General features: G+C 42.1%; 1 long non-coding RNA gene across 2 annotated transcripts in view; it reads right to left on the bottom strand.

The window, feature by feature from the left end:
* The window catches only part of LOC128834105 (uncharacterized), a 52,102-nt gene that overhangs the window by 15,772 nt on the left and 10,406 nt on the right, over positions 1 to 25,924 (bottom strand). The gene's annotated exons all lie outside the window — the stretch shown is intronic.

Here is a 25,924-nt window from a genome sequence, read left to right as displayed (position 1 = left end):
GGAGCTTTTTGTCCAGATGCCAAACCAACATGCATGTTCAGTTGGCAGTTTCTCCACAGGAGAGGCCCAGAACTATGAGCTGTGGAAAAGTCTCCATTTTTACTTGGTAAATATTTGCATGCAAAAACTGATATGCCCGCAGGTTTTTATGAGGCTCTCTGAATTGGTTAAAGGGAAGATTTTTGGGGGTTTGCTGCACCAATTTTTGTAGTGAAAATGGTAATGTCGCTCCCCCTCTTTCTCTCTTTCACACATGGGCACGTGCACCCACCCACACGTGCACACACTTTGCAAAATTCAATAAGGGCATGATCCTGGGAGATGCATGAACTAACTGAAATGGTGGCTTGGGGGGGGGTACTGAGCATCTTGCAGGGGATCAAGCCCTAAATTTTGCAGAATTCACTAGTTGCAAGAGGGTAAAAACATCACCATTTCATGAGATCATTTTTCTCTCTGAAAATAGGAAGATTTTGCGATGAGCAAAAATGATACTTTTTATACCTCTTCCCAAAGGTGAAAACTCAACATTTTCACCACAAACCTGTTTGCTTATTCCTTCCAGTAAAATCACCATGTTGTCTAATAGCTACCTGGCACCCTTCTTCTCTAAGGAATAAAATACAAATTTCTTGTCCTCATATTCAAAGCCCTGCATAATTTGTCCCTTCCTTCTTATTCGCCCTTGTCAATTCCTATCGCCTTCACCCATCTCCTCTGTTTCACCAGAGATGGGCATCCAGAGGCTCCATTTCTCTATTTCTCCTACATCTGTCTTCACACTTTCTACCATGCCACCCTCTGTGCAGACAACATCCTTCCTGAGTCGCTCTGTAAAGTCGCTCCTCTCTCCTCATTCTAAACCCTCTTGAAGACAGGTTTCTTCCGTGACATCTATTAGGAAACTAAGTCATCTACTGATTTACCTAATGTATTTATCTTGTGGTTGCCCTATGCTGAGAAAAAGGGGTCAGAGGTTGCAGGGATGGTGTACAAAACCCAGTAAATGAGGCTTGGGTTTGCGTGGAGGGTTGAGTGGCGAAGGAGATGACCATTAACAAATGTGTAACTAGCAAGACATATGCCTTATGTCACCTTGGTCACTTGGAACCAGATTCTGCCCCCTTTGTTCACATGGTGTAGCAGCTTGCTCCAGGAATAGTCCCACCGATATCAGTGGGTCAGATTCTGTCACCCTTGCTCACGATGGGGACTACACCTGGAGTAAGGTGCTACTTGCCATGACCAAGGGTGGCCGGATCTGGCACAATGAGCAAGGTACTATTCAACCTATGAGTGGCAGAATCTGGCCCTTTGCTTGTATGTTGTATTCCTTTCCAGCACCTTTCATTTGTTCTCATCTTTGTAGATTTACATACTGCAGGGCAGGAACTGTGCCTTCCTCTCTTTGAGGAGCACCTAGCACATTTTGGGTGATATCACAGTATAGATAATAAACATTAACAATGATAGAGCATGAGAGGGGGAGCCAAGACTCTGCCACTGACTGATGTGTGATCTTAGACAAGTCACCTAACCATCCTGTACCTCAGTTTTCCCCCATCTGTAAAATGGGGAGGGCACTGCAGTATAGCTATATTACACTGGTGTCATAGAGCTTAAATAATTATGGGCATATCCTCTACTTTTGTAAATGGGTCCAGCTTCAGTGGAATTGGGCCAATTTACACCAGCAAAAGATCTGGACCTTAATGCTTCTGGAGCACATTTAGATCCTTGGTTGAAAGGTGTTATATTAGTGCAGCATATATTATTATTATTACCCCCTTCTCTACCTGAATGGCTAGCAAAAATTTGGAGTCTAGCTGATTGTTTCGGTGAGGAGGAGAAACTTGGATGGAATCGGGTTTTTCTTTGATCTTTATTTACAAAGAATGTACAAAGCCCAGTTTCCCTGGACATAGCAGCAATCAAACAGCAGGGGACAGTTTCTTTGCTCACAGTTCCAAGCTTTTTTGCAGCCAGCACTGAGCCCAAAATGTCTCTCCAGCCTTTTCTCAGGGCCACGTTCCCGGTCCTTGTTCTGACAGTGTCCATGCCTTTCTGCTGCTTGTCTCAGCTTCTCTGCTGTGTTTCCTGCTTCTCTCGCAGGGACAGCCATCAAACACTACACAGCAAACCCCCTCTGCTAACATATGCCTTGCATGTACCTCTGTTTTGGTTGGTAACTGTATCTGCGTTTTGAGTGGAGGCTACTATTGTTTCAGCTACTTGGTTCTATAAAGGAGCTTAATTTTATTTACATTTATCTGTAATGAAGGGCAGTGTCTACACAGACACACACCCCAGTTTCAATGCGATTTAACCCAAGTCACTCATAACATTATTATTAAGTATTAAGTATTTATTATTTATTATTAATATTATTATTAAATTAGCTTTTGTTTTTGCAATGACAATGCAGTTTTTGTGACAATGCAGTTTTTGATGGTGTGAGGTGAGGATGCTTTCACATAACATTAGTGCAAACAGATACTACATTCCTTTGGATAACTACGCGCTAGACCATAAGGCACAGCTCATAGTAAGGGATCGCGGAGAGCTCCCTTGCCCTAGAAGGAACACCAAGAGGTTTATCCTGGATGCTCAGAGGTTGCACCTGCATTATGACACCCCTTTGCAAGGTGCTGGTTACTACTCCTCAAGTAGCCAGCCGGCTCGGCTGCCTGCTGTGTAGCAGGTGTGGAGCCAGGTGCCACATTCTTCCTGCCACTTTGGAGCACCCTGTAGCCATAGGGGAGTAGGAGGGAACAGTAACAGCACCACTCTGAATACAGGGGCTACAATTCTGCTGGTGCTTACACAGGCCAAGCAAAGAAGTGGTGAAGGCTCCTTGCATTGTCCCCATCGTTTGGGATGGCCCTAAGTAATGACACAATCCAGGTCCCGTTACAGCCAGGGAGCATTTTTGCAGTCAAAATGCTCACATTCACTGCAAGTTCCCAGTCTCCTGCTGCTACTCTTGAGGAACTTGATTTAATTACTACCAACATTTGGTTCAACCTGATGCAGCAACAGGAGCCTGGCTAAAACAGGCTCCCATAAATTAAAACATTTAAAAACATTTTCTTCTCCCAAGCAAAAACAATTGTATTTAAAATTAGCATTCACACAGCATCCAGATATCTTAAAGACTGTGACCAGAACTGAAGAAAAGAGGAAAAAGTGATCCAATAATATTTCCTTGAATTCAGTTGAGCATGGGCATGACCTTTTTAGGGTTGCTTTCCACATGCATTTGTGAGTGGGAGCTAAAATCACAAGAATTCTTATTCACAGCCAGATTTAAGCTTGAACGCTTGAATATTCACCCAACATGAATTTTGATTTATACATTCACTTGTTTTGGTTAGCTACATATGTCATTGAATCAGTGCACAAAAACAGAAGCATGTGACATGTGAAACTATCCAATAACTAACTAAAGCACAAATGGTGAATATTCACAGCTGTATTAACAAAGGGAAAATAAATTCAAAGATATTTGATAATAATGGTGTCTAATCGATAGATCTGAGATTTGATAGCAAAGGGAAAAAAGCATCAAAATTCAGTGAACACAATATCAGTTACAAATTTTTCTGTCAACGCTAGTTGTAACATCAAACACACAAGAAAGTTCAATGTTAATTTAAACAAAGTGTCTTTAATCTCTTAACTGCTGAATGAATCTCAGCTCCTGTCTGACATCAACAGTGAGCAGTATTTAATTAATTATTTGCAGAAGAGCATCTTACACCTATTGTTAAAAATGGGCTGGATTTTTTTCAGGATAACTGTGAAAAGGCATGAGCCAACATGGCACTGGCCTTTCCGCACTCCGCTCAGGTCAAGGGGAAGGCTTTAACGTCTCTTTATAGCAACCTGAATCTGGGACATCCAGTCAGACCTCGGTTGCAACTGAGAGCATGTCTCAGGGTGTTACTACTCAGTAGGTAGGAGGGGGCTTCCCAGCATGGGTAGACAGAGCTGTGCCAGCTCTAATTGCGCTCATGGGCTAAAAATAGCAGCATGGCTGCAACAGCATGGGTGGCAGCTTGAGCTAGCCACCTGAGTACCAACTCACCTGGCCTCCAGGGGACGTACACAAACCCTGCTCTGGGGGTAGTGCTTCTAATTACAGTGGAGCTGGGGGGAGGGGCTGAGCCCCCTTACTACTTTTAGGGGCTACCTCAGTCTTCTGGTCCCATTCTCACTATTGTTTAAATTAACACAAGCCACTTGACATGCAGCACCCCCTCCCCCCTACATTTTCTGCATAATTTGAGCATTACCTGGGGGCAAAGATTGGGACTATATAGAGCGGTTATGACTATTCTATCCCACCAGTAATCCCCTTTACACAAGAGGAAGCCTCCAGGACCTGTATTTGTAGCTTCTGTGGGCCACAGGAGAAGTACAAAGCAGGTCAGTAGGGCCAGAAACATGTTCCCATTCGCCCCCTCGTTGTACCTTTCTTTCTACTGTCTGCATCTGTCAAATAAACCCTTCCTGGGAAAAGCTCAAAATGCATCCTTCTAGAGATATTTCCATCTGCATATCACAAAGGATATATTGACTTTGCTACACTCCTGAGATCAAGATAGAAATATTGTACAATAGGTACAGGGATAATTGTGCTGTTTATTAAGCATTTACAGTACAAGAGCCACCAGTGTTGACACCAAGCAGATATTATTTGCACCAGCACAAGACCGGGTATATAATTCTCCAAAGCAGAGACTGATGAAAGGTATTAGCAGGGAAGAACTGAATTCCGGCATTCCTGGGCCTTGCAAATGGCACATCGTAGAAGAAGCAGACCTAGGATGAACCCAGTGTCATTAGGAATCCAAGCAGGTGGGAAGCGCTATAGCTGTCATGGATCCCCTGAAGCCTTTAAGAGTTCTACAGAGCTGCTAGAATTGACACAATAGGAAAGGACATCCCGGGAAATGTACTGAAAAGGTGAAGTTGCTCACGGACAGCTATATCTTACAGCATGCTGACAGCCACTAAGTGAACCAGCTCTCCAAAGGAATTTTGTAAGATTTCTGATGTGTTCGGTGAGAAATGTGTGAGGTTCTTTTCCCTGCCCTACAAAGAGACCAATGTATTTATCCCCACAAATTCATGGCATCTAGGTGTACTGGTGATGACACAATTACAGCTAGAAACTCCGGCTGCTTTGTAGTTCACCACCAGCATAGTCTTGCTGTATACCTAGTTTAACTGGACCTGGAAGGATCACCCCCATATAAGGATAATCTCTGGGGGCATACAGCAGGCATCACTAATCTTTCCTGCTGTTAACATAACAGAGAAAAGAGAGCCCGGCCAGAGGAAATGGGACAAGTGTAGGACGTGCCTATACTAGCCAATCCTCAGCTGTGTTTTGGCTCCTGGTGGCTTTTGCAACCCAGCATGAATGATAGCAGACGAGTGCTCTAACACAACTCAGGCGGATCAGTCTGCCCAGAGATGCACCTAATCCCCTAACTTCAATTTAGAGTCAATGGTGAAGATTTGGATCGTGTGATGGGCCTTATAGTATGTTCTTCAAGCTAACAAACTCCACCTATGATAGAGTGCCCTCGGGAGTGAGGGCCTGCCTCCAGTCTTCAAATGCACATCATGGGACTGTCAGCAAACATCTCATGGGTTTATACCTTAAAATTAACACCTGGAAGCAGAGGGAATCCAGGCTAGTGCGCGTGTGTAATGTGCTCACAATGACCTGTTCCAGGAAGCACGTCAGCTGCTGCATATTCCACCAAAATAGCCACCATTCAGATCTTTTCCCCGATTGTTTCCCATAAGAAGCAGCATCAGCTCTATTTAATCTGGACTGAGACTCAGCCAGCCCATTCACATCTAGATTCACACCAAGAATCACAAGGAAACTGCACCACCTGGCTCTCCAGAAAAGGAGATATGAAGTGACTACAACGCACAAACAGCACAAAGCACAAAGAACCCCTGTCTCTCTTCTGCTGGTCTCACATACAAGTTGACTTCGAGGATCAACAGAATAAATCCTTGCAGGACCCACATGAGAGGGTCCTTGGAAGAGATGATCACTTATCCAGCAACCCTCACTGAGATCTGTTAGTAAGGAAAATATAGAGCTACTGTGAAACAACCTATCAGCAAGTCAACAACATCCCCCAGTCAATGGTGTCAAAGACTGCTGCAGATAACAACCTCAGCATAAGCCCAGACCTTTGGCCATCACCAAAAGGAGATAATTGGCCAAGGTTACTAATTCTGTCTCCATACTCATGCCTGAAACTATAATTGTATTGATCCAGCTGAAATAGATCCAAGAAATCTGAGAAATCCAAACCACATTGGAGTTATTTGGCCACTTGGCTCTCTCCACTTTCTGCAACAAAGAGTGGGCCTGATCAGTGGAACTACTCAATTAACAAGGTACTCTACATGATGAAGGGTGGCAGAATCAGGCCTAACAACCAGGAGGAGATACTCATTTTATGTTCAGTTGCCTAACCCCTTTTGTTACCCAACATTGACATGGCAGCTGCATTTCCCTAGCCTCTTCTTTCATTCCACTGTTATATCAAAACAGTTACAGATATGTACATATCATCTTGCATCAATGTGGGAATTAAAGGATCTCCATTGGTTTTTGGAATTTATTTTGGTTTGGTACAGAAGAAGAAGAAGAAGAAGAGTATTCCCTCATGGCTTGATTTACCTTGACTAGCATAACAATTAGCTACACTATTTCCACTCCTTCCCCGCAAAACACTAATTAACTGTAGCTCATATCTGAGAGAAATGGCACACAAACAGCTGCTGTGCTCCAAAAACGTTAATCAGTTCTGAAAATCCAAATCAACCCTAGCCATTTCACAGTTCAGGTCAGTACTGTATTTTGCACTTTGGCTCACTCAGAATATTTTCAGTATCAGGTACCATTTAAAGTGGCTTAAATCTATTTGCATTGCAGCCTGGCGAACAAATTCTGTGAAGAGGTTTATTCTCTTAGCGTATCGTTAATAAATCTGGCCAAATACTGACACCCTTACTCAACTTGAGTACAGCTTTTGAATTTAATAGGACTCCTCACAGACTAAGATACCCTTTCTCTTCTTGATGGGTATCAGACGCTGTCCCTTTGGGTTCACCATATTTTGCACTGCAGCAGCATTTGGGCCCCAATGGCTGCAAGATGCTTAAGCGCATGTGTAATGTTAAGATTGTGAATAGCCTTCAATTTACTCCAAGATACACATGTGCTTAATCATCTTTATGTACAGGGGCCTTTGTTTACCCAGCAGCATGAAGATTCCTATAAAGCAGGGATAGGCAACCTATGGCACGTGTGCCAAAGGTGGCAAACAAGCTGATTTTCAGTGGCACTCACACTGCCCGGGTCCTGGCCACCGGTCCAGGGGGCTCTGCATTTTAATTTAATTTTAAATGAAGCTTCTTAAACATTTTAAAAACCTTATTTACTTTACATACAACAATAGTTTAGATATATATAAAGACTTATAAAAAGAGACCTTCTAAGAACGTTAAAATGTATGACTGGCACGCGAAACCTTAAATTAGAGTGAATAAATGAAGACTCGGCACACCACTTCTGAAAGGTTGCCGACCCCTGCTATAAAGTAAGTACATTTTTTTTTTATAAAGAGGCCATTATTACCTTACAACCATGGCTATGCTTCCATGTTAATGTATATTCTTAATCAAATGCCACATACTTTTTCTCATTGTTTATAGGTTATTGTTGCTCATTTCTCTTACATTTAACAAACTAATGAGGGCATGGAATTCTGCGTTTTCTAATGATAATATCCTCTTTCTTTCTTTGTGTAACAAAAAGGCTTTGAAGTCCTACACTGTGTGTTACAAGGATTTTGATACTTCCCCAGTAAGGATGTAACAGGAGCCAAAACAAGCCTCCAGGTGCCAATATTACACCTGACAAATTAGGCACACGACTGGAAAAGGGTGGGCCCGTGCTTCTGTTTAATGCTCATTTCCTCTCATTTCCACATTAACAGGAAGTAGTTGGAATGGAAAAAAGGCTTTCCTTAAAGACCCAAACGATCAAAAGGCCTGAAGTAGTTACTCCTTGCAAACAAAAACTTGGAAGCCCGCTAAGTCCTATGATTTGGATCTCATTTGCAATGACTTATTTAACCCCTACTGACGGCACGGTGAACAGGATGTTATGATTTATTTAACACTTAAAGCGGGTATGAGAACAAGGTGGATGGTGCCCTTAGATGTAGTCTTTCAATAATTTATTGTTGTAAGTGCTTAATTTTTCCTTGGGGAAGCCTTTGACGGCAGGCTGCTGCAGGATGGTTTAAGTGATGTGGATTAAGCAGTCTGCCACGGAAAGCAAAAATAATAACACTAAAAAATCCAATGAAAGTGCAGGCAGCTTGATTTCGTGGATTGCATAGTGGGAATTTCAGGCTGACATTTTAACACCCGTTGAACTGAGTTTAATACATTTCATTTAGCAACTTAAAGACTGCTGAATTTACCTTGCAGAGACTTTAATGGCATAATACACCCACAAACACAAAGAAAACTGACTAATACAAAACCCCGCATGGCTCCTAGAAGGCCATTGGAGAGCAGTAACAAAGCCTGTAAAAAAAATAAATCAAGTTACATCTACTACATTTATACCATAGGGGTTTCTGACCAAGAGCAGGCTCACAAAAATGTTATGTCTGACTGACTTTAAAGTTGAACTGCTCCTTAATAATATTGTAGCATGCCTCAGAGGGTTTATCTGAAAGCACCTTCTTTTGAATGGTTTGTAATCATTATCTGGGGTACAGGACCATCCTTTAGAAACCTTTTTTATGTCAAAGTTACTCAGTGAAATAATGCATAGATGTTTTACCCTCTGGAGATCAGTGTTCAGTTCTGCTTCATGTCATATATTGAAGGCCCGTGGTGACTTTAGCAAGCAAGATCTACAGGAATTCCTGCACCTGTGGATAAAGGACTTCAATCTTCAATGATAAATGCATATTTCTGCATGCTTGTGTGTACAAATTATATTATAGTATAGACAGGCAGGTAACACATTTCACTTTTGGGAGATGAAGTAACGGTTTTAGCAAATTACATTCGTAGCTTTAATCTTATATTTCCATGCACACTGAGTTAAATGTTGTAAAACTATCAATTCTGTCAAAACCTAGCAGAAAGAAAACAAGAGACCCTGCAATCTTAATGTCCAAACTGACTGGTGATTATCAGGAATTAAATGTGCAGGAATTCCAAATCTTTTTTGATCTGAGATGTCTAGATGACTTTTGTTTTTCCATAATTGTATGAGGGCCCTACATAGTATTTAAGAATCAATTATATTGCAATTGATGTAATTAACTCTAATAATCCAGTAAAAGTCAGTAGGAGGGCTATTCAAGTCAATAGAAAAGAGGGACTATATTATGAAGGTGTTATTAACCTATACAGAATTTTACTAGGCATTTCCTTTTCTTATATAATAAATATACAGTAGTTAGGAAGGCTGTTATTATAATTTAATGGGAACAATGTCTCATCACTTTCTTTCCTGTGCAACCCTTAACTAATTCTACATACAGTGTATAAGTAAAATGAATCCTTTTTTAATGGCACAGCAAATCAGCTATTAATCATCCATCAATCATCTGTTGCTCCAAAGACTATGGTGCTTTCAGTGCTGCTAAAGATATTTTGGGAGTGGCAGGAGCCGCACACACATTCCCATTCATTTAGGTGTCCTACTTTCCATTTCATGTTGTCAGGGGTACTTCTAACTAGTCATTTGGGGACTGGTCCTGAAGTCAGTGGAAGCCCCTTGAGGAAGACATCAGGGCTTTGCAGGATGAGGCAAAAGAATGTATAGGCATTTTTATGGCACTCATCACTGTAATATCTGAGCATCTCTCTTGGTTATGAATTAAGACACACTACACATCTTTCGGGGAGGGGAATATTATCATCACCCATTTTAAAGTTGGTGAAACTGAGACACAGTTAGGTTCAATATCTTGCCCCAAGGCAACACAGCACAGCCAAGAACAGAGCCCCTGTCTCCAAACACTTACACTGGTACCTTCACCACTAAACCAGCCTCCCTTCTATCTTGGCCATGAGTGGGAGAGTTGCTGAGAAAGGATATCAAGATGGGGCCCACTGGGAATTTTAATCTTCTTCACCTTTGTTGGTCTGAGTCCAGGCCTCACTTTGACACAAAGACTGCACTGGTCGCACTGGCCAATGGTCTCCTCCTGGAAGTGGGTGAAGATTGGCTATCTGGGCTGGTGATATTAGATGTATTTTCTGCCTTCAACACAGTTGGCCACAGGATGTTTTTTACTCTCTTGTGGACCTTGGCAGAGCGGGACAGGTGTGCTCTTCAGTGTCTTCCTTCTTTTCTCTTGGAGAAACTGCAATGGATAATCATGAGCAAGCATTCCTGCTCCCAAAGTGCTCTCAAGTGTGGGGCGACTCAGGTGTCTTTCTGTCACCCACCCTGTTCAGCCTATATAAACTGCCATTCAGAGGGTCGGTAAGGAGGCATGGGGGGTAGTTCATTATGTTGATGATACCCACGTATCTGGAAGAAGGTGGTTCAGCACCCCGGTCAATGTCATGTTGAGACTGGAGCCTGGCTAAGAATGAGTTGTCTGAAGCTCAGCCCAGACAAGACTGAGGTTGTGATGGTGGGTTGAAGGAGCAGTGGAAGGAGATAATATCAGTCCATTTGATTTGGAAGTGCATCCACCACTGGTCACCTCCAAAGAAGAGGTGATTTTAGGTCCCAGACGCTGTTAGTTGATCATATTACAGCTGTAGCCAAGTCAGTATTTTACCATCTGTACCTGGCTAGGAGCTTTCATGCTTTTATTCGTGCCTTTGTTACTTTGTGGGCTACGGAGATGTGCTGTACTTGGGGCTAACTTTAAATCCATTTGGAGACAGAAACTGGTACAAAATGTGGCAACTTGCTTGCTGAGTGGGGAATCTTCCTGGGAGCACATGACATTTCTTCTCGGGGTTCAAGAGAACCTAGTGGTTTCCAGGTAGAGTTTAAGGTTTTGGTTTTGGCTTCCTCTCTCCCCATGTCACACTGCCACAGAGGCGGTCAGCAGAGACACTCAAGATGGAACTCCCTCATCAGAAAAGAGAGTGGGTAGACGAAGAGACATTCTTTGTGAGCACCTTGGGGCTCTGGCTCCCCACCATTGTCTGAAATAGCCCAGGCTTGATCACCTTCTGAACATGCTGCAAAAGCCATTTTTGATTGTGTTTTGGTAAATGTTGGGGGTAAGTCCCCGGGAGAGGGAAAGGAGCTCTTCCCCTGCTTTGATTTATTGGCTGGCTGAGTTAATTTGTTCCCAGTATATGATTATTTTTATGCCGCAGGGTGGTCATCATTAGGTGATTGTAAGTCTAATTAACTATTAGGGCACTTAGAGCTTTTTGTATGGACATTTCTAATTGCTGTTTAAATCTAAATAAATTCAGAGCTGACTGAGGCAAAATCATCCCTGGTGCAATTTCACTGAAATCAATGGATTTACACTAGGGATGAATCTGTTATGTTATAACCTGAATGAATCATTCCTAGAGAGGAAGAATGAATTATCATTTTAAGCTATTCACACACACACACACACACACACACACCTTCTTTCCATCCTTGCTCACATTTTCACAACCTTCCTATTTTACATACAGTGCAGTATCTTGACTGACAGAGAGGAAGAAGAAGTTGCAATTATTAGAATAAATAAATGTAACGTGAAGATGTCAAATTCTGCTTTCCCACCAGAATGTAGATTTACAAATATTCACAGCTATAAAGTAAATGCTGTACAAATATCAGTAGTTGCACAAGATCTGAGCTATGTTGCACAGAATGAATGAGCTTTGACTACAGGAACAGAAATACACAACCCTGCTGACTTGTCCTGAATGAACCAATTGTAAAGTTGGCAAGCAACCACCTCCTGCCAAGAATCCTGGTCCAAGGCTTCATCTAGCTTGGGACTCCTTCGCACGAATTTATTGGTAACAGTAAATTTCTCTATACAGTTAAATACACTGTATACATCTCGCTTTCCATTGCAAGCTTCAGGACCAGTGAACTAGTCTTTCAGCAAGTCACCAACTTAATCCAATGGTCATTCTGCGATACAAGGGAGCATCTAGAAACATACTGAAGGGACAGTGTTCAGTGTCATGGACAAAAGTAATAAGCCTTTGGTTAAGGTGGAAATGGCTACATACTATTAATTAGCTTACTACTGCAAGATCAGAGTTCACCTCAAGACTATATTGTTGGGTTGTGAGAATTGCCCATTGTACCATGGTAATACATTAACCATATCAGGATACATCAAAAGAGCCATTACTATGGAACCATGCTGATCACAACCTCAACATGAGTCAGCAATGTGATGCTGTTGCAAAAAAAGCAAATGCAATTTTAGGTCGAATTAACAGAGGCATAGCATGTAAGTCACGGGAGGTACCACTCTACTCGGCTCTGGGTAGGGCTCAGCTGGAGTACTGTGTCCAATTCTGGTCACCAACGTACAGAAAGGATGTGGAGAAACTGGAAAGGATCCAGAGGTGAGTGACAAAGATGATCAAAGGGATGGAATTGAAGCCGTATGATCAAAGGATGAAGGAACTGGGTATGTTTAGTTTGGAAAAGAGGAGCTTGAGGGTGGAAATGATAGTGGTCTTCAAATACTTGAAAGGCTGCCATAAAAAAGATGGTGAAAAGTTGTTTTCTCTTGCCATAGAGGGCAGGACAAGAGGCAATGGGTTCAAACTACAGCATAGCAAATTTAGATTAAATCTCAGTAAAAACTTCGTAATTGTAAGAACAGTAGGACAATGGAACAGACTGCCTAGGGAGGTTGTGGAAGCTACTTCGCTGGACGTGTTCAAAAGGAAGCTGGATAGCCATCATTCTTGGGTGCTTTAGACACAACAAATCCAGCATCTTGGCAACAGATACTTCCCTTCTAACCCTATGATTCTATGGCAAATGTCCACCACAGGCATGAGGTTTGTTGTCCTCCGTCACCGTAGTGTTACATAAACATGAAGGTCTCACCTATTAGTGGTTTATCAGGTGTTCCTGGAACTGCAATCCCGCATGGATGAGTGGTGCCAAAAATGATAGCCTGAGAATTGTTAAAGTACAGTAATTCAGCAGTCAAAACTTCCTTTATTCAAATCCCCAAACACCACTCAGTTATTTAATCATCTCAGTTCTTCTACAATCCACAAACCTGTCTTAAAATGTGTGGGGCAGTTCCTCGGCTGGTGTCAGTGGTCCTGGCTCCATTGCCTACAGTGAAGCTAGGACAATTTACCCCACTTGAGAATCTACCCCTGAGTGATTGCACTCCAGGCACAGAAGACAATAATACACATAATTTTAAAAAACATTAAATAAGAACAATCATCTGCAAGAAAAGGTTCCAGTGTTTTGACTTTCATGGAAAATCAATATGGTCTTATCTCTATTATTTTACTTAAAAAAATACTTGGGACCACAGCATTAGGTATCACTGTGAAAAACAACTAAATATAGCTGTAGATCATGGTGGGTGGGAATGGAAAACCAAGGAGTCAGGAGGCGAGCTCCTGCTGCTGTTACGTCATTATAACACCCATAATTATGTTATTATGTACACTGCCCACTTCAACTATATCTGGACACCACTTAAAATGATAAAAATCTGATTAACAGCATGACATATAATCTTAGTTTCTTTGAACACAAATTAGTACTGACTTCTGTATTCTTTCTAGAATAGACAGGATATTTGTTTTGCTTTTCTTCTGCAAGGTGTTGTCAGAATGAGCATATAAAAATTGAAAAGAGTTTATTTTAAAACCTCATTTTATACTTAACACACTTTACCAATTCACAGAAACATATTTCCATTCTTAAGGCAATAACACATGACTCCTCCCTCCCTGACCCCAAACACCTAAACATACAATTATAAGCTCAAACTAGAGATTCAGTTGAAACTATGGTGTGTTTAGCTATGTAACTGCTTGTTATGCATTTGTTTTCAGGGTACCGCACCATTAAATCTCAAATTTCTAAGTGCTCTGCTATCTACAGAGAGAGACGCCCATTTTGTATTAAGTTCAGTGCAAACAGTCACAGAAGACACACACGCAATGTGTGAAATCCTGGTCCCAATGAAGTTAATGGCAAAATTCCCATTGTCTTCAGTGGAGCCAGGATTTCACTCACTGCATGCCCGCTCATATAGACTTTACTTTTCTTCTTTCTTATTTTTTTTTCTCTTCATCCCCAATTAAAGTAAATGCCTGAAGGTCCTGGTTTGATCTTTGGATCTGGAAAAGCAATACAGCGACTTTCTATAAATAAGCTAAAACAGACAGAATAAAAGATTCAATGTGGTGGAAGCCCCATCACTGGGGTATTTAAAACAAAGACCTACAAAGTACACCACAGGGAACAAACCTGCACTGGCAAAAAGATGAACCAAAAATAATGTTCATTCATATACAACATATGTTTCTCCATTTAAATAAATATGGAAAAAGCATACATCAAATTATATCTTCAACCCATGAGGTTACCTTGGCTGGTTTATTTCAGCTTCACTGGGGAGAGCCCTCAAGATATTTCTAATACAACTGTTAAACCCTTTCCCTGTGTTACAATGTATGAAGTGATTATTGCCACCAGCTTGGTCTCAGAATTCCCCCTTAAATATTTTTTGTATCACCAGACCAGAATTGGTTTGGATGCCAATGAGCTGTTCTGTCCTATTGAAAGCAGAGAATGGTTTCCTCTGCAATATGTACAAAGAGCAAGGAAATTTAGTCAGTTTATGCAAAACACAAAATGGCATCTGCCATCTGGAAATGCGCACAAAAGCCATGGGCAGTCAAACACTTCTCAAGGCTTTGGCATGTAAAATTAATATATTTGCTGAAGACTTAAAGAGCCACACAAACTCTCAGCCATTAAAAAGGGAATTTCACTTTCCTCTTCCCCAAAATAAAATAAACAATAAAATATTTCCCATTGCAATGTCCCATAAACAATAGTGCAAACAACCTTCTAGAAACATTTTCTAGTGACTTCATGAGGATGGGCAGAAACCATGTTGCAACCAAATGTATATTTTAAATGATGGAGAGGCATGCATGTCCCCAAAAAATTGCATCTGCAGTAAAGAGTATTATTTTTAGCTATGTAATTGTCATATCCTTGTTTTCTGTGGGTATCCCCTTTAAATCTCTGAGGACTTTTCTATCTGCAGAAACAAGGAGCTGCTGTGTGTTCAAGTTCCATGGATTGTCACTATATATATATAGTATACCCCCTTTACTTCCATCTTTTTTTGTTATTATTTTCTTAATCTAACATACAGGTCATTCTTGATTAAAGTCTCTGCTTCTGTTTATATTCAGAATAATACACCGCTTACAATGGCCCATGAAATATGGTACCTAAGTGGACATCATCATAAATTATTCAATCTTTGTTCACTCAACAAATGTAAAGCTAATAAATTGCAAAAACTAAGTTTTTAAAAAACCCCTCCCCAAACATGCAATCAGGTATATCTGGGTAGAACCTAGTGATGCCCATGGGGCTTTAGTGAAGTCAGTGGGGCTCTGTACAGGAACGCAGATCTGTGTGTAGGATCAGCTACTAAGTTATTAGTAGTGGAGCTTGTAGTGACCCCTTTAGTTAAGGTTGTCCAACTCTGTCCATTATGAACCCCTGTATTCAGTTCCTTACAATTTTGCCAGACTTTGATTGGGCTGAAATTTTCCATATATAGTCTCTAAGTCTTTCTTTTCTTTTCTTTTCTTTTTTTAATTAATTTATTTATTTTGTTACATTTCAGAAAAAAAACCACCTACATTGTTTCTAAGGTTAGGGAAATCAATGTGCCAAAGCAATGTGCTTGGCTGTACTATCTAAAACTACTAGACCACACTCTCCTCCAGAACCTATAGTAGGGTTCCTAATCCCCAAGGTTCCACATTGTCTAACAAATAACTGTGTAAGCCACCACCAAAGTATGTATCATTTTCCCTCGAGGGACTTGTCCACATAAGGGATAACAGTCTACTGCTGCTATCTGCTATTATCTTTAGGTCAAGGTCCTAAGGGGACCCCAGCAAAAGTCAGAGCCAGCCCAAGGGTTGCTCTAACTTACAATGCCTGCAACAGCTCCCAATGGAGCCATCCATCAGCCCAGAATAACCAGGTGGCAGTGTGTTCTGGCTGTGCTTCCTCCTTCCCCAAAACTTCTGCCTCCCCAAACACTATGCTATACTGTGGGTTGGAGGAAATACTATAGGACCATTCTGATACCCTATGTCACTCAGGTAGGTTGTTTACACAAACGGGGTTCCCTAGGAAGCTGTTGCCACCTCTTTTGCCATAAAGTAACAAGATCAGGGAACGGAATTAGGGTCCAAGAATCTCAGTCCAGGACCTTTCACAAGCACTAAATTCACTCACCTAAGATGCAATTTGAAAGGTTTTGCTTTGGCCTGCACTAGCTACTGCATCATAAAATGATTTTTCTTATGGCAAACATGCACACACACATCTCCACAGCGTGCTCCAGTAGGATTGTCAGTCATTCACCTCTGATAGAAATCCTGGCTTACAAGAGATCATCTGCTCCATTAAAGAGGAGAACTCGGCAGTAAAAATAAAAGTACGGATCTCAGCAAAAGAGAGAGACGTCACCAGGTGAAGAGGTCAAGTCCGTGCCATCGACAGACTTAGAGTGAAACATTACAGCTATTAGGCTGTAACAAGACAGTTCAAGAATGAACTGAGGATTCCAGGCATGTCACGGAGATGACATCCTGACACTCCAGGGGTTGGGTGGTAGCTGCTCTTACTGAACCTGCTGCCGGCCAATCCTTGGAGTGTCACTTACATCAGCTCCGAAGTAATATGTTGGCCCACCCTTCAAGCAAGAGATGAGAAGCCACGATCAGCTAATAGAAAGTGACAAGAGGGGATAAAATAGATGAGGAGGGAGGGAAAGTTTTGGATTAAAAAAGCATCATTCTTTTCTTTAACACCAACCACCCTAACTATATGGCTGTGTTAATTAATGTAGCATTCAAGGATATTCATCCATTTTTACATATATCATTCATTTTTCTACTTCCACATATTTCCAAATTAGCCAGTAGCTCTTGAAGTAATCACAAATATGGCAACGCTTTCAACCTGATGGTGGGGAGCAGGGGAATTGCTCTTTCGCAGAAATAAAGTTTGAATAAGATGAAGATTGAATAATCAATGGAGTTTTTGTCTATCTATCTTTCTATCCAAGGGGGTTATACTGATGCCCAGCCCTGTAGCATCTGAGCATCTTCTCCCTTTTCAGGGTAAAAACTCTGCTTGCCAAATGTACAACTGTATTTGTAATTATTTGATCAGTTTGTTCTCTAACAAAATATTAATGCATCATTTGACACAGCCCTAATGAACATGCATTGAGAGGTTTAGCCCATGGAACAATTACAAAGTTTGTTCTCTTGGTATTGTTCCAATGACACCTATAACTACAGGGCATGTGATACAGCTCACAGCTGCCCACCCCCTCTAACCACTAGGACACACGTGTACATGTCCTCAAAATACTGGATCAAATCTGTAAGTTTCAATGAAAATCTAATTAAATGTGCCAAGCTTTAAAGATCATAGCTGTGCAGTGCTTTTAATTAACAGTTTGGGGTAAGGACATTCTCTTACTATTTGTATGTAAAGTGCTTTGCACAACAGGATCCTGATCTTGGTTAGAGCCCCTAGATGCTACCATAATGCAAATAAAATAATGATAATTATAATAATAATAACATACTATTGCATTAGATCTATAGATCAATACATATTGTAGATACATAGATGCTTCCTTTAAACTGTAAAGAATTCAAAGAATAACCATGCAGCAATATGTTTTGAAGTTTATGCCAAAAAGTACAAAAACCTGTAGTAAATCTAATTAAGCATTTGATAATGAGCACTGTTTTTTCTACTCAACATATTTTTCTGGTGTATTTGTTTGTAAAGGTAGAGATAAGCATAGTAACACAATCTGTTCTTTAATGCCATAGGCAAAGAAAATTACTAGTTATCAGCTACAACATTTTATAATATTTAGAAGACAGATTTAAGTATATATTTATTCTCTATTCCAGACACCTCAGATAGGGTCTGATCCTGAAAAGCCTTCCTCTCTTGAGTATTCCTTGATTTTAATGGTATTACTTGCAGGAAAAGATTGTTCATATGAGTAAAGATTAGAAGATCAGGCTTGTAGTCTTCATATCGTAATATTTTTCATGGTTATTTTGTTATAAATAAAAAGAAGAGTTTTATGTACAATGTGACAGAAACAGCATGGTATCCATATATGTAGCATTTTGACAGATATATGCAGAAAACTGCAAATACTTAAAAAAACAGTAATTATTAGAAATCATAGCCAAAATAACATAAATCAACCTTGATTAGTTACATTAAAAAATCCCTATAAACTGATAGTCTAAAAACAGGAAAATTAGCATCACCTCAAAGTCTGAATGGCTAATAAAAAAAACATAGTTAAAACAGATTAAGGTTCAAATCAAGGTCATGAAAGGAACTGATTGAGGAAAGCTGTCATTTTTTCTTGGGTTGTGTGTCTGTTTTAGTGACACCGTTTCCTCTGAATCAGAGTCTTACAATGAAAAATTACACTGCTGGGGTTAATAAAGAGAGCACATTTCTTTAGATCACGATTTCAATTAAAATGCATGCAGAGAGAAAGGCTAATTTCTTGCTTAAAGGTGAAATTGAATAAATATAAATAAATTAAACAATCTCTAACAAATTATGGGACAAATTCATTTCCACAATTCTACTCCTTGTGCCTACTGTGGATTCACCTCAGCGGAAGTGTCCGTATTGACCCCAAATCTCTATTTCCCCCCAGGGTTTCTTTCAGGACGGGGCAGCTTTAAATTCCAGCCAGGGCTCAAGAACCCCTGCCAGAAGAGGCTATCTGGGAGAAGTGCTCTAGTAACATATTGACTTGGTGGCTTGCCCCACTGGTTGAATTGAAGTCTCAAGCAGCTCACGTTACTGCACCCCCATCCAAATGTATGTGCTGTCCTGAGGGGCCAGGAGCTGGCACAAAATGTGAATTGAGCCCTCTGTGTGTAAGTTTAACTACAATACATTTTTAAGGGGAAGAGGACCTGTCTCTGGATACACGTACTCCAGTGCTTTCTTTGCAACTGTCGATGGCAACACTAACACCAAAACAATACAGCCAAAGCTGGCCTTTGCATTTTGGGGCAGGCCTGGCCAACAATCTTTTGCATGCAACTCCTCCCTGAAATGTCACTTGCTCCTGCCCCTCCAATTGCACTACTAGGCACAGGGCAGGGTCCAGGGTTTCCAGGAAGATCTGAGAATTGATTTGGGGGTATCTGCCCCCCCCAAAAAAATCTGACTCATTTTGAACAGGAAGAGGAAGGGACAGAGAGTTTTCAGATTACCATCAGAGGCCTCCTGCTGCAGGACACATACACATAGGGTACATCTACACAACCTATTAAACACAAGCGGCTGGCCCGGGTCAGCAGACTCAGGCTCATGGGGTTGGGCTGTGGGACTGTAAAATGCTGTGTATATGTTTGGGCGCAGGTTGGAGCCTGAGTTCTAGGACCCTGCTTAAGAGGAATGTCTACACAGCAATATTTAGCCCCACAGTCTGATCCACATGAGCCCGAGTCAGCTGACCCTGGCGAGCAAAAGCCATGCTGTGTGTCTTTTATTCCAGTGCAGATGTACCCACAGAAGCCTGAGACTTGAAGGTGAGGGGTGTGGGATGAAGGGAGGTCAGGGGGAGGGCCCTATTAAAATTGGCTCCTGGGGTTGGTAGGCTAGGGTTGTGTGCACACAAAATGGGAAATTTAGCATGCATGAGGGGTTTCAATAATATTCACTCACTAATGAAGACAACATTCCAATGAGATAGGCTGTAAGCTCTTTGGGGCAGGGGCCATCTTTTTGTTTTGTATTTGTACAATGCCCAGCACAATGGGGTCATGGTCCATAACTGGGACTCCTAGGTACTACTAGAAAATAAAATAATAATAACTAACCTTAGTTAGCTGTTCAGTGGCATGTGATATATTATTATTAATTATTATTATTATTATTATTATTCCTAGAAGACTTAATCAAAGTCAGGAATCCCAAGTGAGAGGCACTGTATTAACAAGAAATAAAGAGGAATTCCATGTCCCAGCGAACTCTCAATCTAGATTTATGACAAATGGCAGCAGGTCCTGTGGCATTACTTTTTCTGTTACTAAATAAAGGACTTCTGTTGTCCAGAAACTAAATTCCCTTCTGAAGAACATAAAAGAAGCTAGCAGGTAGTGCAAAGTAGTTTTGTAAGTGGGTTTTAATGTTTGTTTACTTTTTAACCTGGAAGAAACCCATTTACATTGAGCAAAGTGGATTCAGATTCAGACGAAAATAAATTATTTTAGGAAGCTAGGCTACTTTGGAATTTAAAAAGTCAGAATTGTACAGACAAGATTATAGTGCCAGAAATCACATTTTTATTGGTACATTAAATACTTGTCACTTAACCATGCATATCTGAAATGTGGAGTGAAATAACCCTCCAGCAGTGAAGTCAATATTTAAATCAATATGCCTTGAGAGGAAAATAACTTACTCGTTGGTATAGATTGAATTTTCTTCCTCAAGAATCTCTTAGGAGATAAAACAGCATATTTCTGTTGTAGGGGCAACTAAACAGCACTGTCAAGTAAGTCTGATCATTCTTAGAATTCAATAACTTGATGCTCTGAAATTATGATGTTATTATAAATGCCATTAGACCCTGATGTTGGAAAACTATTCCTCTTCCAGAAAAAGGCACCAAAATTATTTTGGATTTGGTCCTGCAGCATGCCAAGCATCATCAACTCCCATTTATTTCAGTGGGAGCTGAGGGCACTTAGGGCCAGATTTTTAAAAGTACTTAGATGCCTAAAGATGTGAATAGGCTTCTAATGGGATTTTCAAAAGTGCCTGTGTGCCTAACTCCCATTGATTTCAACGGGAAACCCATTTACATTAAATTATTTTGTAAATCCAACTAGATGCCTATCTTAAAATTTTGGTCTTCAGATCTTTGCAGGATTTGGACCTATGATCCCAAAGCTGAAAGGTCACAAATAAAACAGAGCATTGTCTTCTTAAAGCAATAGGCATGATTGTAAATCAGCAAACTTTTTTTTTCTGAAAAACAGTTGTTATACTCTCTTCAAATAAATTAATTAAACATCCAGGAAGTTATAAAAAGAAGATGCTTAGGTGATAATCCACCTACAAAAATAATTTTTCTCTTTTGAAAACACCAAGCTAAGGAAAGTAAGTATATAAAATAAAGTTACATTTGCAGGCCAATATCCGGCTGATTATTTCAGTGGGGTAGAGCACAATGTTAACTAGCAAACATCCTTCATTTTATTATTTGAAGTTACACAAGACATTTAAGATGGGGGCTAACACAGGGATGCGTACAGTACTGGTTATGTAACTCCAGCTAACCCAGTTCTGACCCTCAGCTCCGATTCTTGGCCTTTGACTTCAGCTCTGACTCCGGCTCTGACCCTTTCATTTTTAGGGCACTGCAGTAGTGTGTGAGCCAATCCAGGACAAATGACTGAGAGTTGTTGCATCTGGCAGCTATTCAGTGGCCTATGTGAGCTGTTGGGCTCAGTTTACTACTGGACAACTGTTTGCATCACGTATGTCTCACCTACATTACAATAAAGGCCATGCTAGGTAGGAAACAGTTTCCAGTCATCATCCTGGCAAATCCCAAAGAGTCATGGTCTCCTTGCAAATCATATCGATTGTCTCCCAGATTGGTTTTTGGCAAGGCACTTAAGATGGTCTGACTGTATATTCAGTTTTGGCACCCAAGTGATCACTGGCCATGTAGCAGTATTCCTTTGTACACGGGCTTTGGAATTTGTTGGTCTTCCACTCCTATAGATTCAAAGATTCATAAATTCCAAGGCCAGAAGGGAACATTGTGCTTCTCTAGTCTGATCTCCTGTATAACACAAGCCATAGAACTTTCTCAAAATAATTGCTAGAGCATATCTCTTAGAAGAGCATCCAATCTTGATTTAAAAATGGTCAGTGATGGAGAATCCACCACAACCCTTGGTAAATTGTTCCAGTGGTTAATTACACTATCAGGAATCAGGGTGTTGCAGCAGTGCCAGTCTCCGGGCAACCTAACGAGCACAGCTAGCTTGTAGTTGGCTGCCTGATTGGCTACACTCAAAGCATTTGCCCACAGCTGTAATAGGTCCTGTGCCTGCTTGTTCCCAGCCTTACTCCCGCCTTGTTCCAGTCTTGTTAAAGCCCTTTTCCTGCCTTGGACCCAACCTGCTCCTGCCTTCGGCCAGCCTTTCCACACTCGGCTTCGATTCTTGGCCTCTGACTTCAGCTCTGACCATTGGCTCTGGCACCTTGCCTCTGACTGCAGGTCTGGTCCTGGGCTCTGATTCCTGGCTACTGACTTCTGTTCTAACCACCAGGCATGAGTCCTGCTGTGACCAGTAGCCCTAACTCCTACTCGCACCACTAGGCACAACCGCCCATGTCCTGGTCTGTGATACTCTCACTGTTAACAATGTCTTTATTTCCAACCTGAATTTGGCTAGCTTCAACATCCAGCAAATAGATCATGTTATACTTTCTCTGCTAGACTGAAGAGACCATTATTAAATAAACAGACTTCCAATATGCTTACACCAAGAAAGCCACTGAAACTGAACCAGGGATGGTGGAGGTGGTAGCTGGGTTCAGCTTTGAATACCCCCGTTTCTGATATTGTCCTGCCACTGATATGGAGCTGCTGACAGAAATGATGAAAATGGAGAATGTCAATCCAGTGTTCTTCAGTGTTCTCAGTGCCCACCAGTCAGATCCATACAACAGAGTTGGTATAACCGTGGTTCTATATATCCACAACTTTGTAGCAGGCCTGATGCCATGATATCCACACAGAAGATACTGAAGGCCTGAAACATGACAACAGCTGCTGCTATATGAACATGATGTCTTTTGAGCATTCTCCAGCACTATCTATGATGTTAATCCAAATATTTGACAGCTGCCACCTGCTTACAGTAGCGTAGCTGGGGGGTGGGTGGGGAATGGCTGCTCCCCCACCGAGCACAAGTGGCGACTTTTTAATTTTACTCACCTGGGAGCGGGGGGAAAAAAAGGCGCCACCCGCTGCAGCGCTTTTTCTGACCGGGCGGCACTCCGGGTCTTCAGCGACACTTCAGTGGCGGGACCTTCACTCGCTTCAGGTGTCTTCAGCGGCAATGAAGCTTCATCGAAATGCTGCCGAAGACCTGTGGAGTGAGTGAAGGTCCCGACGCCGAGGTGCCGCCAAAGACCCGGAGCGCTGCCCCGTCAGTAAAAGCGCTGCAGCGGGTGGCGCCTTTTTTTTCCCGCTCCCCCTCTTCCCTCCACCTGGCTATGCGACTGCCTGCTTAATGTCTAGTCCAGACAGGTTAACATTGAACGGGTTGTAATGTGGACCTAGAAGCTGTTTGATGGTAATAACTAGACCAATGTGCACTGGTGCTTGCCCGATCAGATTGGCCACCAGTTGCGGTCATGGGCGGTAAGTCCTATGGGCCCGTGGTATCTGGGCACCAGAAATATTCCTGGCCTGGGGCCTGGCTCCAGCAATGTTTGGGGCTGGGTCTCTCCCTCGGCCCCGCCTTCTGCCCCCACCCCTCCTCTGTGTCCCCCAGGCCATTTAAAACAGCCCAGGGCCCCCACTCATCACTGGCAGTGCAGCGCAGCTGAGCGGCTTTCTCCCTGCTCACTCCACATGGCTGCCAGCCCCTCCCTACAGCCCCTGGGGGGGGGGGTCTGTGTGCCTCCCCAAGTGCCCCTGCAGCACATGGAGACTCCCAGCCTGCCCTGCCTAGGAGCCCCAGGTAAGCACTGCATCCCCCCACCCCTCCCAGAGCCTGCACCCCCCTTTTGCCCCCAAACTCCCTACCAGAGCCTGCACCCCAGCCCTCTGCACTCCCTCCCAGAGCCTGCACCCCCACCCCCAGCCCAGAACCAGCACCCAAACTCTGTCCCAAAGCCAGCACCCCTTGCCCCCTCCTGCACCCTCAGAGCCTGCACCCAGCACCCAAACTCCATTCCAGAGCTGGCACCCCAGGCCCCCTCTCCCACCCAAACTCCCTCCCAGAGCCCAGCCTCTCACCCATCCTGCACCCCAATCCCCTGCCCCAACCCCAGGCCTGCACCCCAGACCTCCTCCCCTCACCCAAACTCCCTCCCAGAGCCTTAGGCAGGTGGGGGCGGAGTTTGGGGGGGGCAGAGTTAGAGGGGGCAGGTTCTGGGCACTACCAAAATTTCTACAAACCTGCCACCCCTGGTTGCAGTGAATCACCAGACTGAGATAACAATGAAACTATTTCCAAATAGTGATTTAAAATCTGTTTCATCTAGCACTGTTTCAGCTACATTGTAGATACGGTATACTTTGGTTAAAACATATGGTTTTTTAAATGCCTTCAGGAGACTAGGTACTAGACAATGACTGTTTTTACCAACTTCACACTGAGGGCCAATCCACGCTAGAAAGCTAAAGCAAAAAAATCAAAACTAAAATCAAAATCAGTTAGAGTCACAAGGTCTTCTTTATGGTGGGGAAGGAACCAAAAGCTACATTGGGCACGGTGTTGCGCTTGATTTATGAATGGGTATCAAGAACAAATTGTCTTCTAACCTCCAAGAGGTGGATCCGTCTTCAGCAGGATTGTGGTATGTTGGCGTGACAATTTATCAGGAAGTCTGGACTCCTAGCATCTACTATATAGTTTACTGTATAGTTTACTGTAACACACCACACCACACAGTTTCCTGGTCTGTCAATCCAGCAACTTTCACAAGTATTGTTCCATATCGTCAGCTGCTGTAATTCAGTGGAGCTCCACTGGATCTGGTCCACACTGACAATTCACTTACAATTTTAAAATGGAAAAGTAAGAGTCAGCGTGGGATGACATTCCAATAGTAAGGCCAGCACTTGCTACTTCTGTAATGTGTGAAAGTATTAACAAGATGCTGATTAAACACTGGATACCAACACCACCTCTATTATTATAGAATGATTTTTAAAGAGAGAGGGAGAGAAAATAATAAAAACCGAGCATTGTAATACTATTAATAACACATTCTACCTCACAGGCCCTGGTGAAATCTGGTTGCAAGGCCAAATAAGGGTATAGAGACAGATGAGATCAGAATCTGGACACAGCTGCCGGCCAAGACTCTCCTGGTAGGAGAGAACTATCCATGGGATAAAGCCAATAGTGCCCACTCCTGTTCCAATCTTCCCAACCACCCCATCATAAGGGGAGAGATGGCATGTCAGGGGATGGAAAAGGCATGAAAGAGCAGGGAGAGATTGAGGTAGAGTACATAACTTTACTCCACCAATTTACAGATGGTGTATGGTCCCCGAGGGCTCTTAGCCAACTGTTGGAAATCCAAGCAGCTCCATCGTTGTTCTAATTTATATCAGGACCAGGATCATGACAGCTTCTGAATCAGGAATCTATAACCAATAGTTGTTGGCCACAGGTGTCTCATTTAGCGGACCTCAGTGGAGGAGAAAATCTAGTCCATATTGTTCATCTGTACATGCATTGTAATAATGCTGCATTTCAGGAATTGGAAAAGTGCAAACGGTTAATCTTAAAAAATACTCTCCCAAAAATATGGATTATGGGTAAATGTGTCAGGAATGAAATG

This window comes from Malaclemys terrapin, chromosome 3 (genome assembly GCF_027887155.1).
Source record: "Malaclemys terrapin pileata isolate rMalTer1 chromosome 3, rMalTer1.hap1, whole genome shotgun sequence".
NCBI classification, from domain to species: domain Eukaryota; kingdom Metazoa; phylum Chordata; order Testudines; family Emydidae; genus Malaclemys; species Malaclemys terrapin.
The sequence above is the reverse complement of the archived record's forward strand: the minus strand, read 5'-3'. Positions and strand labels throughout refer to the sequence as shown.